Genomic DNA, 7039 nt, shown 5'->3' on the forward strand with positions numbered 1-7039 from the left:
ACAAAAACAGAAAAACAGATAAATACAAGACWGGAGCATTTGTTTAGAAAACTGGTTCGTATCTGGGCATCTTAATTAAACACCTGCACACAGGTGCTGAACCTGCTAACTACTGAGGCAGAGGCAGAACTAGGGGATCAGGTTATTTGAGTTTCTACAAACTTCATTACAACTTCCCTGGAAAGCAGTTCTCTACTCATTCGACAAGAGTTTAAATTTAAAATAATTTCCCTACAGACAAGTATTTTTGCTCTCTTTGTTACAGTCTTTTCAAACCAAAATGTTTCTAATATGTTCAAAAGCCTTTCAACAAAACTGTAGCATGTGCCTTGACATGGCTTAAAAAACAGTGATGGCTTTTCGTTTTCAGTACTACAGAAATCTCAACATTTAGAACTAATTTTAATAGCTCCTAACTTCCAAGAAAATGACAGTTCTGCAAATCACTGGTTTGGATATAAGCCATTAATCCCACACTCTGGGTGTCTAAATCCTTATTTATTAACGAAATTTTGGTTGAAATATTTGAGATAGTTCATGAAAATGCATCAAGTTTATATCTCCTCACTCACTGCACTTCAGACAGAATTCAGTTTTACTKTGAACTAAAATAGAGAAACAGGGGAAGTCCCATGATAATACTTTAAAATGCATTTAAGTCATTAGCTATGAAAGATTAAGTGCACAAACAGCTGTTAGAAGAGCATTTCCACCACGTGATCCTGTCTTTATGCCTGGGAGCCAATCTTTAAGGGGAGCACAGCTTGACCAGGAACAAAAGTATCTTCCAATCTATGTACCCTTTCCTACAAGATGGGAAATGGGAAGCTGGGGAAGGAATGGCATCTTGGATACATATTGCCTGGATGCGTGCTTGAGTCACAAGACTCTTAGTGCTCCAGAGGAGCAACACTATCCCTGGCTTTACTTTCAACTGTCTCTAGTGAAAGTTTTGTGATCAGAGCCCTAAATGCAAGGTTACCATCACTTACCCTTGAGAGAAGGTGCTGGGCTGTGAAACACCATGCCAGGCTGAGCTTTAGGGCATCTTCTGCCTTGGCTTGCAGAGCTGGTGATAGCAGGGATCCATATCCAGTGCATTGCTACAGGCACTGCTCCAAGCTCCCCCAACATTCCAAAGGCTAATTCCAAAATGATCATCATCCACAGCCCTCCCTAGTACCAGAATGCTGTTGGGCAGCCCAAACAAACAGCTCCAGGCTTTCAAACTCTGACTCTCAACCACAAACTTCACCGGTCTGACACACCCATTGCTTTTGTTTCTCATTCATTTGTGCAACCCTGTTTTATTCCGTGGCTGTTTCCCATGTGCTGGACAGGCAGAGTTAGGGGTAGAACTGGACATCACCTAACCACACAATCATTTAGGTTGAAAACCTCAATCCATGACATGCAATTGCATAGCAAATGCCTGTAAAGAAATACCCAAAATTCAGACATAGAGAAGAAGAGAAAAACACACTATGTGGAAAACCCACAATATCGGTGTTCTTTTGCTGTGCCTCCTTATCAGAACCTCTTTTCAGCCTTTAAGAAAATCAAAATCTCTTTTTAGCCTCTTAAAAAAAAAAATATTATTTTTAGGACAGAAATCAATATCTTAGATTACAGAAAAGCACCTAAGAACCAAAAAACACATATTCTAATGTCCCCTTACTTTCAGATGGTGCCTTTCCTCATTAAGGCTATACCGTTCAGGATAGTTTGTTTTCATGTTAACACCTCCAGGGAAACTGTCTGGGCAAGTGTATTTTCACAACAAAAAGCTACCAGAGGAACATTCACAACCACACACCAGTAATTTAATACAGGGGACTGAAGATAAGGGCATGAAATGGACACAGTTTGTCTGTCACATTTAGAGAAGTAAAAATGTGTTTATAATGTCAGCCTTAGTTTCTCCACTTGCAGCAAGTTTGCTTTCACCTATCTGATCATTCACTGCTGTTATTGAAAATACTGCTAGAGGTGGCACATATGTTTGTTTCCAAAGCAGAAAGTTCATTAAGAACTCATATAGAAAAAGTTAACTCCCAAACATGATAGATTTAAAGAGTCAAAACCATCTATTTAATACCTTGTGAGCRATCTCAGCTGAATACAAAGGTGTCAGAGATGTCAGATCCTTTATCTGTGTGCAGCCTTCCCAGCCACAAGTAAACACGTCTTTCATCTACAGAGACCTGTTCTATTATACCTGCATGGGAGGAAAAAACTCTGCAGAGATATTAGATAGATAATGCATCTCACAGAGTTGTAGCTTTAGGTGAACTCTGCAAGCAAAGGAAAAAAAAAATTAGAGTGTGCTTTTTCTCCCCCTCATAAATAGCTTTCAAAGAGCCACATTTCAAGGAAAAAAAAAAAGAAAAAGAAAAAAAAAAGCTTGAAGTAGTGTGACTGATTGCTTTTGAATTATCTCAGCATGGTGTCATCTTATCTGAAGTTTTCATTTGTTCCTGTGACTAGTAATTGGGCCCTAAACTGACTAACAGATTTAGCAGGATCAAGCTCTCAAATTCAGAGCACTGCGAAAACACAAAGAGAATTTTTGATCTTTAAACTGAAAGATAAATGGATGCTATCCATGTGACATGTGACACTTCAAGWACTGAAATGAGGAGGTTGGGGAGCAGACATTTTGGTATTTGGTGTTCTCCTTTGCTAATAGTAAGATCTAAGTCACTCTTTGCTTCTGCCATCTYGAAAATTCTGAATATTGATACATCTCCAAAGAAAATGAGTGACAGACCAAGCTTATAAGTTTATGCATCATTTGCCAATATTCCTGTCTTTTCTGAAGTAACCAATTCTCCCTAATCACAGACTACAAAAAGGCTTTTATACCATTTTGCTGATTTTATACCAGTTGCAGATTAAATTGATAGGTGTAAAGGACTCAGGATGACATATTAATTTCTACTAACAGAGATGAAATTATATTTGGAACAGRCTGATTGCAATCTCTATTTTTACATTATAATGTTATGCAAAGTGTGTGAAATCAAAATTTACGATGTTGCTCTATTATAAAGCAAACAAGTTTCTAAATATTTCACAGCTTAAATTAACCACCTCCTCTACTTTTGATTTAGACCCAAACTTAAACAAGCAGCCTCTCAGGTTCACAGACCACTTTGTCATTTTATCAACCCAAATTCTTTATATTCAACAGAAATTCTTTATATTCAACAGAAATTCTTTATATTCAATGGAAAAAAAAGACTAAGAGTGTGCCAGAATGGTAATTATTTCGGATGGGCATAAACTATATTAATTAAAATTCAAAAGCAAACAGATGCATATGTTTAAGTTTACAAACAGATTACCAAGCAYTTCTGGATGCATTAGCCTTACTTCTGCATTAATGTCAATGAATGAAAGTGGGTGAAAAGACAGCTGTATTACAGACTAGATTCTAGTGAAAAAAAAACAATATTTTCCTGTTCAAACSCCCTTTTCAATTTTTAGTGTTAGGTGTAATTATTTTCAGAGTCTTTCTTCTACATCCTTAAGAGCTGCTGGCCTATTAGTGTCAGGGAATGTGTCATTAAAACTTTCTTCCATATAAATCAAATTATTGGAAGAAGCTAGATGAGCATTTATTACTGAGACACTCTCAGCTCCCTCTAATGAGGTCAGAGAAGCTGAACTTATTTTACATTTGGAAGAGATAATGCTAATCAGCTGTTACTGAGAAGAGCTTCAAGGTGACTGCTGTGTCCCAGTAAATCTGTGTCATATTTACACCTAGATAGATGTGGAACTACAGCACATTAAGAAAATGAAATGTATCATCTTAATTATTAATATTTTATGTTGATGACTCAATTACCTGTCATATCTTATAGGAACACTTTTGCAGAGTGGGTAATGTAATACAGCATAGTTTTCTATTAATTTAAGACTCAGTTAATCTGGTGCTCTCATTTTCCATGGGGAAAAAGCCCACCTAGATGTATTTGCTACATTTGAGTGTATTTCCTTTTTAAACCAGTCAATACATGAACTTATCTGCAGTTAAAAACAAAATTTTATTATCCCATTTCTCAAATCCTGTTGTCAAAACACCTAAGGACTTAAAAAATTTCTAAACTGGTCTTGCGGTATTTAAATTTCATCTATGAGTGGCAGACAACTCCAAGGAAAGCTTCCAAAAATTATATGCAGTTCTACAAACTTTAAATTCATAACCAGCCAAATTCCATTAAATATCATTTCCAGATCAGTGCAAAGGAACAGAAGCAGACTAAAGGGTGGAAGCTAATGAATTCTGGCTCTCCATTCTCCAGGAATATGAATTTATACATTCACTCACAGCTGTCTCATGAAGCCCTTTAGTTCACTTCAGAGACCTGCTCTCTATCTGTGTTTCTCCCAAGCCTGTCCACATTCCAGTTACTTTTATTCACATCTTTGTTGCCAGGCAACAGAATTGGTAGCCCTGCGTGTCTCAGCTTCTGATGCAGACTTCCCCCTTCTTGGTTTGTATTCCTGAACCCATCTGGTCAGAATTAAAATTGCCTTAAAATAATCACAAGCAGCACTGCCTCTCCTTGTACAAAGGTTTAGGATATGGTTGGCAACACATTACAGAATATTTTGGAAATACTAACAAGACTCAAAGCTGTGCAGAAATAAATCTTCTGCTTTCTTTTTTATTAATTCTCTGTTTGACAACCAATTCCTGAAAATGATATGCAGACTGCTGTATCTTGAATTTCTATTGTATTTTTGCAGCTTTGAACTACACACATAATAGAAAAACCTAAAGTGATATGCCTGGAACCATTTCCAAGTGCCTTCTGTCTGATGCTTTTAACTTCTAGCATTTCCACAAATTAAGAAGTGCTGTATTCCAGTGGATTTGCAGATACAGCTGCTCTTCTGCCCAAATTTTCACTCAAACAGTAAAGAGGTTAAGGGAAAAGAATTTGGAAATAGAAAGTTACCATCTCCCACTCTATTTAGTGTTATTATAATGCTACACCAACTTCCAAAAACTGTGAACTATTGCAGTGGCAACTACAGAGTAAAATTGAAGATCATTACCTCTTAGCAATCATTACCTAGAATTAGAACTACTGTTTTTACACAAAAAGTAGAAGAGACTCAATTCAGTCAATGTGTAACTATCATATTTTACAGTGAAAGCCTGGTGATATTTCTAGGAAACTTCATGGGTTCCCCTTGCAGGGTTAGCTCTCCTCATGTGAATGCTTGAGGAAAACAGGAGCAGGAGAGCAGAAACAGCAGCAGTATCAGAGAACATGTGAGGCAGCAAAGGGCAGGTATTCTGTACTCTGCATGTACTATTTAAAAATCCATCACAAGAAACATAATTTTTGCATTTAAAAAGGTTTCTAATGATGCACTGCCAAACAGTGGAGAATGGAAGAGAAAAAGATGTCAACCCATTACTAACACAGCAATATAGTCTAAATTAATGTCTTATCAAAGGGATATTTATAAATAAATAAATAGATATTTTACAGCTTTCTAGTTTTCAAAAGCCTTTTGTAGCCATTGTACTACTTTACCATTTTAGTTAGTTTAGTTATATTGTAGCTTTCTGCAAGTCTAAAGAAGAGTTTAGTAGGTATTATTTAAATTAAGCAGCAGCATCTCAAAATTCCACAGCAACACAGCATTTAATCTCAAACCTGATCTTGGTTCCAATATTCACTACCCCAACATTAAATGCATTAAGTATTCAGAAATACCGTATTTAATTTCATCACATATCTTACCATCTATCTTGGAATTCAGTAATTGGCTACATTTTGAATAGATTAACAACCCATATTTCCAATTCCATTAATACTCTGTCCAAAACAGCAAGGAACCAGTCCTCCAAAGATTTGCCTTTATATGTACACATTTAGAATTTTATGCATGTTTTTACTTACATACACATAGGCAGTAGCAGCAGCCTACAAAGGACCCTACCTTAAATACTATTCATACACATTGATTATGAACACCTCAACTTCAATAAAGCTCTTTCACTACAGGCCAGTGGACTGTGGTTGGCAGCTGCAGGGCACATGGATTCAACAGAAGCATCTCTAGAAGTTTTTCTAAGAATGTAATAACTGAACATATTACACTTTCAAATATTTTCACATTTTGTACAAGGGATCAAGTTTGTGCAGTGTTGCAATAGCATGAGGGATTGACTCATGTGGACTCCAAATGCCCACCAAAACTGCTCTATCACTCCATTCCTCACCTGGATAGGGCAGAGAAAATAAAATGAAAGGCTCATGGGCCAAGATAAGGGCAGGGAGAGATCACTCATCAGGGACCATCATGGGCAAAACAGATTTGACTTGGACAAATTTATGACCAATCAAATCAGAGTAGGATAATGAGAAATAAATCTATGAAACAACTTCCTCCCATGCCTCCCTCCTTTCCAGGCTTCACTTTGTTCCTAGTTTTCTACCTCCTTTACCCCAGAGTTGCAGGGAGACTGTCAGTTTGTTCCATGTCATTTCTCCATGGGCTACAGGAGCACAGCTGCCTCACCAAGGGCCACAGAAGAATTTCAGCTCTGGCACCTGAAGCAACTCCTCCCTCTCCATCACTGATTTTGGTGTCTGCAGGGCTGCTTCTCTCACATATTCTCACTCTTCTCTAACTGGATGTGTTGGTTTTGCTTGGCCCAGTTTTTGGAAGTGGGGGGCCAAAAAGATGGCTCCCGTGAGAAGCTTCTGGAGGCTTCCACCATGTCCAGCAGAGCCAATTGCTGTTGGCCCTGGGGATGATGGACATGCCACTGACTAAACCTGGGCCAATTGAAGGTGGTGGTTATGCCTCTGTGAAAACATATTTAGGAAGAAATCAAAATAAAGGGAGGACACAGTAGTTTTGCCAGTGGAGGAGGCTGAGAAATATGTGAGGGAATGCAGACACCAAGATCAGTGGATAAGGTTGCTCCAGGTGCCAGAGTTGAGATTCCTTTGCAGCCCATGGTGACCATGGTGGAGCAGGCTGTCCCCCTGCAGCCCATGGTGAC

This window comes from Malurus melanocephalus, unplaced genomic scaffold (assembly GCF_030028575.1).
Source record: "Malurus melanocephalus ecotype Western Australia unplaced genomic scaffold, MMel_1.1 scaffold_69, whole genome shotgun sequence".
NCBI classification, from domain to species: Eukaryota; Metazoa; Chordata; class Aves; order Passeriformes; family Maluridae; genus Malurus; species Malurus melanocephalus.